The sequence below is a fragment of the Lithobates pipiens genome, unplaced genomic scaffold, assembly GCF_037356315.1.
Source record: "Lithobates pipiens isolate NorthernLeopardFrog02 unplaced genomic scaffold, aLitPip1_a1.2 Scaffold_25, whole genome shotgun sequence".
NCBI classification, from domain to species: Eukaryota; Metazoa; Chordata; class Amphibia; order Anura; family Ranidae; genus Lithobates; species Lithobates pipiens.
Genome location: NW_027507787.1, coordinates 146,663,428 through 146,677,057, shown reverse-complemented (window position 1 = coordinate 146,677,057; position 13,630 = coordinate 146,663,428). Strand labels below are relative to the sequence as shown.

At 43.0% G+C, this 13,630-nt stretch overlaps 1 protein-coding gene across 1 annotated transcript in view; it reads left to right on the top strand.

The window, feature by feature from the left end:
* The window catches only part of ATRNL1 (attractin like 1), a 1,004,401-nt gene that overhangs the window by 770,532 nt on the left and 220,239 nt on the right, over positions 1 to 13,630 (top strand). The window lies entirely within an intron of this gene.

The following is a 13,630-nucleotide window of genomic DNA, read 5'->3' as shown; positions in this document are numbered from 1 at the left end:
GTCTTCACCAAACTGTTGCCACATGTTTGGAGGAGCACAATCCTCTAAAATGTCTAAAGATGTAGTAATAACAGTAATTGTCACTGAAAACGCCTGAACTCAACCACTGATGGCTAAATTACTTACCTTTCCTGGTGAAAATGCTGCAGTGCATTCCTTTCATTGCTGCTGGAATTTAGGTTTCAGTTGTTTAAATTTGGGAGCGATTTTATGTTTACCCATAACCGTGTGATAACAATTGCTGTTAAGAACACACATTGAGTAATTATAATACCAAAATTAGTTTTAATAGTGATGTTAAAATTGTCTCTAGCATTACTCATGTTTCTACTTGATGGAGGCCGCCATCAAATTGAAGCCCAGAGCAGTCTCTTCCTTATTAAAAACTCTCTTCCTCTCCTTGGTCTCAAAAACTATGTCACTTTCCTTAATTAAAATATTTCAGACATGCCCTTTAAGCAACTGCTCTCTGCTCAGTATGAATTAATATACTGTAGTTTAAAATATTGCCTGTTTTACTCCCCATAGGTTGCATAGACTAAACCATGCTCTATTCACAGCTTGTTGGAGATGTAATTGCCCAGATGGTGACTTTTTTTATGTTTTCTGGACATGTCTAGTTTCTTGGTTTTGGGCTGTAGTGGTAGAAGTAATTAATGGGAGTGGTCATAATCAGTGCTTCAAGAAAACGCCCACCCTGCATTGGAATCCATGCGTCTGGTGTCCTGAAAGGGGCCGGATGCATGGATAGGGGGGAGGTGGCTCTGGATAGGGGGTGGTGCCCGTGCGCCCTTAATGGATGGGCTTCTCCTGACTGCTAGACCATTCATCAAAGTATTATTATTATTATTATTATTCAGGATTTATATAGCGCCAACAGTTTGCGCAGCGCTTTACAATATGAGGGCAGACAGTACACTTACAATACAAATCAATACAGGAGGGTTCAGAGGGCCCTGCTCCTTAGAGCTTACAATCTAGAAGGGAGGGTCAAGTTGAAACAAAAAGGTAATAACTGTGGGGGCTGAGCTGATGGAGAAAATGAAAATACAGTTAGGTGTGGGTGGGGTAGGCTTCTCTGAAGAGAAGTGTTTTCAGGGATCGTCTAAAAGCTAATAAAGTAGGAGATAAGCGGACAGATTGGGGTAGGGCATTCCATAGGATTGGGGAGGCTTTGGAAAAGTCCTGGAGGCGAGTATGGGAGGAGGTGATGAGGGAGTTAGAGAGCAGGAGGTCTTGAGAGGAACGAAGAGGACGAGTAGGTTGGTATTTAGAGACTAAGCTAGTGATGTAGATGTAAACCCAATTGATGGCCTTTAGTTTGCTCTGTATGCTGTGTATCATAATTTCATAATATCCTTTTTTTCACCTTTTCTAGATCTCTTTTCTCTGCTTAGTGCTGTTGACTTCTACAAATGTGGCAGAGTGACAATGCAGGAGTACAAAAATAAAAACTCCCACCATGCCACATTCAAAACCCAGAACACAATGTTAAAAAATGAGGGCCTTGATAGGCACAACAGGAGGCAGACAATTTTTAAGGCCCCATTCACACTTGAGCGTAGCATTTTCAGGCATAAAGTCACACGATTTTTTCTGCGTTTTTGCCATGATTGTGCTGTGATTTTGTATAGGTCACAAATATAAAAGGCAGAAAAACGCCCAAATCTGCCTAAAAAAAAGTTCCAGAACTTGTTTGAGCTTCAGGTGTTTTGGAGTGGAGATGTGAACAATCTCCATAGAGAATAATAGATTTTTTTCCCCCCCAGCGTTTTGTAGCCTTGAGGCTTCAAGCTACAAAAAGCTCAGGTGTGAATGGGGCCTAAGGGGGAAGCTAAATTGCAAAAAAAAAACAACTCTGGAAAAGACTCGGGCTATCCACACATTTATATACAGTTGTGCTCATACGTTTATATACCCTGGCAGAATTTATGATTTCTTGGCCATTTTTCTGAGAATATAAACAATAAAACAAAAAAATCTCTTTTAATCATGGTTAGTGTTTGGCTGAAGCCATTTATTATCAATCAACTGTGTTTACTCTTTTTAAATCATAATGGCAATAGAAACTACACAAATGACCCTGATGAAAAGTTTACATACCCTGGTGATTTTGGACTGATAACATGCACACAAGTTGACAAAAAGGGGTTTGAATGGCTGTGATCTGTTTGCTTGTAATTAGTGTGTGTTTGTTTATAAAAGGTCAGTGCGTTTCTGGACTCCTGACAGACCCTTGCATCTTTCATCCAGTGCTGCACTGACATTTCTGGATTCTGAGTCATGGGGAAAGCAAAAGAATTGTCAAAGAATATGCGGGAAAAGTTAGTTGAACTGTATAAAACAGGAAAGGGATATAAAAAGATATACAAGGAATTGAGAATGGCAGTCAGCAGTGTTCAAACGCTAATCAAGAAGTGGAAAATGAGGGGTTCTGTTGAAACCAAACCACGGTCAGGTAGACCAACTAAAATTTCAGCCACAACTGCCAGGAAAATTGTTCGGGATGCAAATAAAAACCCACAAATAACTTCAGGTGAAATACAGGACTCTCTGAAACCATGTGGTGTGGCTGTTTGGAGATGCACAATAAGGAGGCACTTGAAGAAAGATGGGTGCATGGTTGAATCGCCAGAAGAAAGCCATTACTACGCAAATGCCACAAAGTATCCCGCTTGCAATGCGCCAAACAGCACAGAGACAAGCCTCAAACCTTCTGGCACAAAGTCATTTGGAGAAATGAGACCAAAATTTCGCTTTTTGGCCACAACCATAAACTCTACATTTGGAGAGGAGTCAACAAGGCCTATGATGAAAGGTACGGAGGTGGATCGCTGATGTTTTGGGAATGTGTGGGCTACAAAGACACAGGAAATTTGGTCAAAATTGTTGGTAAGATGAATGCAGTATGTTATCAAAAAATACTGGAGGAACATTTGCATTTATCAGCCAGGAATCTGCCCATGGGACGTACTTGGACATTCCAATATGACAATGATCCAAAACACAAGGCCAAGTCGACCTGTCATTGGCTACGGCAGAATAAAGTGAAGGTTCTGGAGTGGCCATCTCAGTCTCCTGACCTCAATATCATTGAGTTGATTGATAATAAATGGCTTCAGCCAAACACTAATCATGAGTGAAAGAAAAGTTTGTGTTATCATTCATATTCTCTGAAAATGGCCAAGAAATCATAATTTCTGCCAGGGTATGTAAATTTATGAACACAACTGTATAGGGGTTGATTTACTAAAACTGGAGAGTGTAAAATCTGCTGCAACTGTGCAAAGAAATCAATCAGCTTCCAGTTTGTTTTTGTTTTTTTCTGACAAAACTTAGGTCCGCTGGTGTTATTGGGTCCACCTGTCAATTTTTCAGGTAGACCTGATTGGACCACTTAATGTTCTCTATGGGGTGGCTGATGTCAGTGGATGTGTCCACTGACACCCCCGCGCATCCGATCCGATAAAATCTGCTAAAAACAGACCAATTAGCGATCTGTTCGCCATTCGTCTGGTGGATCGGATGACAATCGGTTGGAAATGGACATGCAGTTAGCTTTAATCCGGCCACCCCATAGAGGAAAGCAGGCTGTGTCCATGTCCGCTCCGCATAGTGAGGATCAGGGGAGAGATCCCCACCTGAGCAGGTGGATTCCGCTTGGACGGATCCGCTCCGTCTGAAATGGGCCTAACTGAACAAGCTGAAGTTAGAAGCTAATTGGCTACCATGCACAGCTGCACCAGATTTTGTACTCTCCAGTTTAGTAAATTAACTCTATAATGTTGACAGTATACACACAATATTGCTTGAAAGAGGTGCCCAAATGTCACTCCAAATCCAGGCTGTCAACGCGTTTCACTATAGAAATAGCTTCTTCAGGACAAATTGGGTTGTATATTGCACTAAATACAATAAACAATATATGTTAGATAATATTCATAATATCAGCAATTTTCTAAATAAAATGTCAGCTAATTGCAGCAGTACAATAATGAGACAGGAACAGAGTGTTGTGACCCTATAACGTGATTTTCAGCATGTTACATGTAACATGGTCTAAAAGGTAGTCTTTAAAGAGTTGTCCATGAACAGGTACTACTTTTCTGGTGACAACGTTAACATTTAGTATTTTCCTTGACAGAGAAAGACAGACACCTGTCTGTGTGAAGTCTATACTAGTCGGCTCATTCCATATCGCTTTAACGCGTTTTCTTTTCCGACCACAGAACGCCTGGATTTTATTCTGCGGTCACAATTCATTTTGCAGTGCACAGCTCCAATCTCCTCTATTTATCAGCAGCGTCAGTGAAATAAAGCTGCAGGAAAATAATTCAACTATCTCCGTGCCATGATTAATGGGCGCCATTGCCTGTAAACGCTTGCCGGGAATTTAATACATGAGCGCCGTTAACAGTAGGATCATCTGTTGTAGATTAGACATCCCGTGTTATAGTAATGAATAGTCCTGATTTTATGACAATTATGTATCGCTCGTGTCAGTTGGATCATAATCGACTTCGCCTTTCCATATAATTATCATTATGGTACAGAGCAGCGGGGGCTGTAACCCATGGTAACCCAGGATACGTTTGTTATTGGACAGCCCGTCTGTGTACTATATCATCAAGTATGGGTGTTTAGCTGGAGCTTCACATTAAAGAGATAAAGTACAAATACTAAAAGTTTGTAATTTGTTGAAGTTACCACTGTGAATCCCATGCTTCGGGTGCTTCAGTTATGCCGTTTCCTGTCTTTTCCGCTGTTTCCAGCCTGCTTATTGGACTATGGATAAGTATGACCACTCTGCTCTCTCCTACCAAGAGCTTCTTCAACCTATGCACTGCAAATATGTAAAATGCACTACCACAGGACCCTACATCCCCAACCCACACATTCAGTAGCTGTCAATGGTCCCATATTGCATTACACTGCAGGCCATACTACACATTGCAGTGAAGCTGAATTTAAATCTGCTTATATTTTGCCTTCCCTGGTCCCTTCTCCTTATCAACATGCTAATAATGTTTTTGAATAAATCTTTTCCATTTCTATTACATACCTTATTTTAGACCTAGCGATGTGCTCCAGCAGCATGCCCCAGCAAGTAGTAGGCTGTTCCTTGGGAAGAGTTATGTAAATATAAAAATGCCTTAAAGTGTTATAAACCCACAACAGTAAAACCAGTCTGTATATGCAGCAAAGCTTGCTTGTTATACTCACTGTGGACCCTAAGGGGTTAATCCTCTGTGTAAAAAGGCTATTTGAGCCTGTCTTCTCTGATCCTCCCTTTATTTTACTGTCCCCAATCCATCTCCTGATAGTACAGAGCTTTTGGAGTCACTCTGCACATGATCAGTTTGGTGTGTTTTGCTAGAGAGTTTTTCTTTTTCTTGGGAAGGTGCATGTAATCAGCATAGGGCCAATCAGCACTGTCCAGACAGAGGGTAAGGGGTTCTGCAGCCTCATAGGGCAGTCAAAGTAGGATGAAAACTCCTCCTACAAGCTTATAGACACTTATAGAAGTCATAAGGCTGGTGGTGAGAAAAAGTATTTAGCAGTTTATACTTGCTAAAATAATTTCCATGTTCTGTGTACTGTGAGAGACCAGATATAGTGAATGCAGGGTCCTGGGTTTTATAACATTTTAATGGGTGGCTGTCAGTCTGGAGGAGAGCCATACCTGATGTCACAGATATTTATTTACTAAAACTGGAGAGTGCAGAATCTGGTGCAGCTCTGCATAGAAACCAATCAGCTTCCAGGTTATTTTTTATTTTTTTGTCAAAGCTTAATTGAACAGGCTACCATTCACAGTTGTACCAGATTTTTGCACTTTCCAGTTTTAGTAAATCGACCTTATGATGTCATCACATGACTGATGAAGGGGACCTACAAGGCTCTGAAATGTGTCTATTGTAATAATATAATGTGATCGCTGAATAAAGTTTTGGATCTGTTCTGGAGATCTTTGGTGTGGTAGTGACATACTTCTCGCTTTAAATGTCTTCAGTTTCCAGCCAGTGGTTGCCGCAGCACCCGCTTACATTTTCAGCCATTTTCATTTATTGGGAATATTCTGATTGGAGTCTGGGGGAGTGGGTGTTCCCAGGCAGGCTGCTTTTCCATGCAGACCGATCAAGGTAACACCCACATGTAATGCTGAGCCTTTATGATGGAAAAAAATAAAATCCATGATGAATGGAGAGGTGCCGGCTAGGGTCAGCTGAGAAGGAAAGGGCTAGATCAGGGGTCTCAAACTGGCGGCCCTCCAGCTGTTTTCGCAACTACAAGTCCCATGAGGCATTACAAGGCTGACAGTTACAATCATGACTCCCTCAGGCATGATGGGACTTGTAGTTCTGCAACAGCTAGAGGGCCACTAGTTTTTGAGACCCCCTGGTAGATGATGCCCCAACCAGGAAATTAGGAGGGCTCTGTCTGACTTATAGGTTCTAATGCATATTGTGAGAAGTTTACAGTGTGCAGTAAAATCAGAGTAAGCATTTATTTCAGTACAGGAGAGGAGTCAGTACAACTGTGCAAGACTTTAGTTCAGATTTAACAAATTAATTGGCAGCCTTGCCATGGTCAGATCATAAAACATGCTTTAAAAGAATGGCCGGGCAGACGCCGGACGCTGCAGCTTTAAAAAGACAAAAAAAGACATTGCTGGTCTCCAACGCTCTCTAATAGCTCTGCACAACAACTGCTTGTGCTCGGCAAACAGCGTTCGGTAATGGCACAAATGACCCGAGTGCGGCTATTATCGGATGGCATTGGAAATGTAAAATTGCTGTGGAATGTGATTACTCTGCTATTAGCACATTGAACTGCTCGACTCTCATCTGCATTATGGATATCCTGCAAATTGCTCCGTCACCTGCTCCGCCTCCTCCAGGTTATTCCGGGCTCAGAGAACCCGCACCGTAAATCTCACCAAAGAGGCCCCCGCCAGCGTCACTCAGAAGTGAGAAGGAAATTGTACCTGAAAATACCAATAATATTTGTGCTGTACGCAGAAATTCCACAGCGTGTCAAAGAATCTCCAGCAGCAATATTCTTGTTACCCTCCTGATCCCACTTCTCTAACCTTCTACACACAGTACAAGCCCCGACGAAGGGGCTGGGCTCAGACTCCCGAAATGTGTTGGCTACTGCTACAGATCTTGTGTGTATGGTTTAATTGAAATAACCAATCTTTGGACCAGTGGCGACCCGTCAGAGGTTCCCAGCTTACGCCACCCCCTATATGAATAGATAGCGCTCATGCTATGAATGAATCTATCCACGACCGCCATGTCCACCCCCTGTTCACGCGTCCAGCCCCTTTCAGGACGCCGGGCACGTGAATTACAGCAGCAGGGGAGTTTTTTTGAAGCACCTGATTAGAGCCATAGGCTCTAATAGACATCAAAATAGGGTGGACTCGTGACGCAGAGCATTGTGCCATGAGCCCACCCAGGTGTTACAACAGCGAATTAATATTCACTATTGGAACACCGATCCTCAATACGGCCAATCAGAAGCAGGTCTGAGACCCGTTTTCTAATTGCCCAAAAAGAGAAGAGTCCCAATTGGCTGCCAAGGAGGACGAAGGAAATGGAAGCTCTGGAGAGCGGGGGCGAGAAAGTCACCGCTGAGCAAGGGAAGCTGGCGGTGAAGCGCTTCCCACCATAGATGGGGTAAGTGCTCCAGATCCGTCCAACTGCTTTGGACTCTAACCTCTTGGTGTGTCACTACTTCTCTTTTATCTTCCACCTACAGGTTTCTATGAATGTCTCTGAGGGAAATGTACCCCTCTATTTGTCATGGTGACCCCTTTCAAGAACATGCACAGGCACCAGGATTTACATGACTGTGTCATCTCTAAGCCAGTCCAGGAAGTAGATGGTGACTCTATATGATGCCTGAACAAAGATGGTACGGTCTTTCTGGAGAGAAAAGCAGATGAAGGGATCATCAGTGGGAGTATTGTGATCTCTGTAAGGGCTCATTTACACTTACAGCTGTGTTAGGCCCCCTCTGAAAAGCAATCTGTGTTGGATCACTTTCCAAGGACACTTGACAGGTGGCCCTGAGGCGATATGTCCCCTCATGGATGCCCTTTTAGGGCTCGTTCACGCTAGTGGTTGGGAGATGGTAAAACCCCACAGCTGAGCTTTATTTTTAACGCCTCCCCGACTGCTCCTCCTGTAGTTGCAGGGCCTGGGCCAGAGGTGTACATATGCCACAGCTGTGCCAGCAATTATACCTCCTTTCACTTTTGCCAGGTGCAGCACCCACAGTCCATCGCTGTTACAAGTGAATGGAGCCATTTAGTAGGGGCCCCACACCCGCATGCAACGCCTGTGGTTGAAGCGCACTAATATTGGGTTCATGGGGTTAAAGCATGCCGGGCGTGTGAATTGCAGTGGTGGGGGTGTTTTTTTGAAGCACCTGATTAGATACAGAGGCTCTAATAGGCTTCAAAATAGGGTGGGCTTGTGGCGAAAAGCATTGCCCACCCAGGAGTTACGAATGAAAATTCGCTTTTGAAATGCTGATCCTCAATCTGGCCAATCCGAAGCAGGTCTGTTACCTGTTTTCCGATTGGCCGAAAAGAGTCCCAATTGGCCGCCGAGGAAGAGGGAGGAAACTTAAACCGCTGCGATGCCTGTGGAGAGCAGGCATGCCGCCAAGCAAGGGAAGCTGCAGAAGCCTGGGAGAAGGGCTGCCCTTTATAGGGGGGTACGGGCACCAGACCCACCCAACCGGTGGGGTGCTAATGTTTGCCGCCCCCCCAAAAAATTACCACCGGCTGCCACAGGATGCACTGCGTCCTCAATGCCTGTCAAATGCTCTCTGAAAAGAGAACTGAATGCAGATCACACTTCAGAGACCTATGCAAGTGTTAGCGAGTGCTTAACCCTTGAAAGTCTGCAGCACTGTGCTGCAACTGTGTGCATAACATGTGGTTGTAGAGCGTTCCCATTGACCTGAATGGGTTGCGTTTGGAAGTGGTTACTGCTTGCCAAATGTGACCTGTGGTTTACTTTTTGCTCCGCTGCACCGTGACGATGTGTAATAACATAGCTGGTGGTAACATGCGACTGGGCAGTCAGAAAGCAGTTAACCATGGTTAAACTACCAATTTTTACTGCTCCCCATCTGCCTGTATTAACAAGGCCCTAGAGGTATTCTATATGCTGTACTTGCGCCCCATTCTGTCCATAGATAGTACAGCATGGACCTGTACAAGTCAATGGCCTGCAGATGTCTATTGGTCCTTTGATTTTGAATGTTGGTATTTTGTTGTGGGGGGGTGATGCTGTGGTTTGTTCAGGAAAAGGTCAGAATAAAATAAACATGGACAGTGCCCTCTCATCCGGCTGATCAGATAGAACATGGAGCCAGTAGATGGAATGGCAGGAATGTTGGGATATCGCTCAGACTATTGCTCCTTGTCATTATAGACATCATCTCTCAATCCCAGTCACAATTGTCATCCACTATCGGGATACTGCACGTAGAAATCCACAGGAAGGACGCAGCCACAGTGATGCGGCGCCTGCTGCGCTAACTCCCCTGCACAGACCAGGCCATGTGCTTAATTGCCTTTCATTTGCAGGAAAGTGCGATTAGGTGCGCTGTGATCTGAGATCGACACCATTCACTGGGAGGGAGATGAACCACTACTCAGGGTTGGAAGAGAAAATCTTTGCTGGAGGGTAAATAGTTCTAGGTATCTATCTATTCTGGTACAAAGCATTTCAAAATTATTACATTTTTACTTTTTTTTTTTTTATTGAACCACCTTTTGATTTTATTCCACCCTTTAGTCTGTCGTGATATGTCTCTACTAACTTTGCACATCTATATTTTGCAATATTTGCCCACTCTTCTTTGCAGAACTGCTCAAGTTCAGTTAAATTTGATGGGGACCATTTGTGGACTGCAGTCTTCAAATCATTCCACAGATTTTCAATGGGGTTTAAGTCTGGTCTCTGACTAGGCCATGCAAGGACATTCACCCTTTTTTCCTTCAACCACTGTGTGGTCATTTTTGCTGTGCTCTTTAGGTCATTGTCATGTTGCAAGGTAAACCTTCCCATTGACAACTTTCTGCCGGGGGGCACCAGATCTTCCTCAAGAAGTTGATGGTATTTTGCCCCATCCATTTTTCCTTCTATCCTGACAAGTACTCCAGTCCCTGCTGCAGAGAAACACAATTTTACCCCCTCCATGCTTTACTGTAGGAATAGTGTTATTTGTGGGATTTCCACCAGACATATTGTTTGGTGCTGAGGCCAGATAACATTTTAGTCTCATCGGACCATATCACCTTTTTCCATGTGGACTCAGAATCTTCAAGGTGTGTTTTGGCACAGCTCAGTTGTGACTGCATGTGGCCATTCTTGAAGAATGGATTTTTTCTTGCAACCCTACCATACAAGCCACATTTGTGGATAATTTGTGGATAATATTGTTGTCACATGCACACAACCACCACTCTTTGTCATAAATTCCTGCAACTGCTTCAGAGTTGCTGTAGGCCTCTCGGTAGCCTCTCTGAACAGTTTCCTCTTGGCTCTTTTATCCAGTTTGGAGTGACGTCCTGATCCAATGAGGGTCTGTGTTGTACCAAATACCATCCACTTCTTAAAGTGGTTGTATACCCATTTTTTTAAAATTTTTACCTACAGGTAAGCCTAAAATAAGGGTTACCTGTAGGTAAAATGAATATCTCCTAAACCTGTATGGTTTAGGAGATATTCACTTTGCATGCAGCCACTGACGTCAGCAGATGCTGCCGGATCTTGCCGAGAAGAAGTCCCATGCACATACGCGGGAGTGATGTCATCGCGGCTCCCCCGGCCACTTACAGCACCACTGGAGCAGCGAACCTGAAAGACACGCCGAGGGCAAAATGTCAGCTCCCGCCTGCGATACGGGACCTCGTTCTAAGGTAAGTATTTCATAATCACCTAGTATGCAGTGCATACTAGCTGATTATTCCTTAGCCTTACAGGGTTTTCTTTTTACTTTTTTTTTCTGCAGGTATACAACTGCTTTAATAATAGACTTTACTGTGCTTCTAGGCATTGATAACGTTTTTGAATTTTATTTGGATTTATCAGTTACAGTGCCTGTCCACAACTTTATCCTGGAGATCTTTTGTCAGTGACTCGCCATCTGTAGTTGATTGTTTGCTTCAGTTGCACTTCCAGGGACATGCTCCAGGAAAGCTCTTTTCATGCTGAGCTAATCAAAATGACTACAGATGATCACAGTTAAGAGTCAAATGGCATTGTGTGCTATTGAGAAGGTTATATGCTGCACCTGATTGAGTCCATTGGGGGGGGTGGTGATCCTTTTTCCAACTCATTGATTCAGTGATTGAAGTTTGTATATTTTTTTCTGACTGACATGTTGGTGTTATATCTTTCACTTGGGTGTTATATGTTGCACTAGTAAATACAGCTGGATAAAACAAAAATTATGTCTGTCTTCATTTCAGGCTGCAAAGCAACATGTGATTATTTTAAATGAGGGGGGGATTCTTTCCTGTATCCACTTTATATCTCTCTTTGTCCATCTATCTTGTTGGGATGTAACAGGCCTGTCCACTCCGCCCTACATTTTGCATTGAATAAAGCTGTATTTTTTTCCTGCGTGTCTGTTCTCTCTCTGGTTTCTGTTGTTCTCAGGGAGGACTAGGTAGAAAGATAATGTATGTCATGTTCAGGCCAGTTAACTTCTCCAGTGAGGGAGGAACAGTGAAGCACAATCACTATACAGCACTCCTAAGTAGGAAGCAGAGATTGCCTTTGTAGTGAGTAAAGATGTCTGCCCCATAAACCTATAGGGGTATGAGCACACATTATAGAATGAGGAACAATGCTTATGAACATGAACAGATACTCATATGATTGCTTCCACTAAGCTAATCTCCTCCATATATAAATCAGATAATGGTAATCTAACGACAGACCCTGTGATTGGTTGGTGTTATGTTACTGGTGAACAGCATTCTCAATCAGGACCTGGCTGTGCACTGATGTTCCCTGCACTCCACTCTCTTGGATCTCCAAACAATGCTTCACCCGCTTGTTTAACCCATTAAGGGGAGGCGCCTTTAATGAGTGTACAATTAGTGATGGCTAATTTCCCTCTTGTTGTGAATTAGACACTTTACACATACATTATCCATTATTAGAGATACGTAATTAGAAGACGTTTAATTAGCAGCTAGTTCTGCCTATAATTAAATTATAGAAACCGAGCTATTAAAATGGAGCAGTCCTGGAGCTGCTGCGGAAGAGGCCATACATTGGGGGCACTGCTGCGTTATAGGCCCAATGTGGAGTGTAAGCTCCTATGCAAAAACCGATGTCATCAGGTCAGTGTTCTCTGTACCACACTATGGAATATGTCAGAGCTATATAAACATGTAAAAATAATAATGGGTGACTGTGGTGTGACATTAGGGTGCAAGCTCCTCTGGTGCAGAGACTGATGTGACTGGCTCAGTAATCTCTGTATGGCACTGTGGAATATGTCAGAGCTATATAAAAGCTACATTCATGTATAATAATAACAGTGTGTGACGGGGGGGGGGGGGGGGGGGGTATTAGAGTGTAAGCTCCACTGGTGCAGAGACAGATGTGACTGGCTCAGTGATCCCTGTACAGCACTATGGAATATGGCAGAGCTATATAAATGTATTATAATAATAATAATAGTGTGTGACGGGGGGGGGGTCGGCTCTTCTAGTGCAGAGACTCTAGTGCAGCTCAGTGTTCTCTGTACAACACTGCAGTATACATCAGAGATATATACTGTAAATGTACTGCAATGAAAGAAAGTGTGCGACTGTGGTGGGACATTTGGTGCAGAGAGTGAAGTGACTGGTTAAAATCAGGGTGGATTTGATCTAAATCAAGTCAATTAAATCACTGGTAAAAAAGGCTTGATTTAAATCAACACAATTGAACTCATCATTTTTAAAGAGCAACTGTCATGTCTGTCATCTCCTCCTCTGATCCCCTGTTGACTCACCGACAGTCCCATTCACTTTAATGGGACGGCTGGTGATGTGGCAGTGACACAACAAGGTGAGGGACGTGGCTACAACAGGTAAGTGGATGCCCGCTAACAGGCACTGCCATGATGGATCTGAAATGACAGGTGCTCTTTAAACGTGAGAACTCATTCTTGCTGGTAGTTAGAATCTTTAATATTTTCAAACAAAATGAAGGTTTCCTATTTAGAATAATAAGCTGTCAGGTTAGTAAAACATTGATAACAGAACCAATTCAATCATACAGTTTGTAGTGTACATAGGTTTGCAAAACAATGGGATAAAGGAATATTCCTGAACTTTGTTTATCTCATGGTTACTATGAAATTGTGTGAATGCATCAATGCAGTGCATGTTATCTCAGCTTGCAGAGCTTGGATTCATTGAATGAGTTTACCAAAAATGTAAATCTTGCAGAATATACAGCCTCATGCTACATAATGAAGCTCCATTTCATCTTGAATAAACTAAATTTTAAATGAATCTTAAACAGAAAACTATCTTTTTTTTTTTTAAATCATCGATTTTTATCCACCCTGGTTAAAATGCTTTAGGTATATTGAGTTG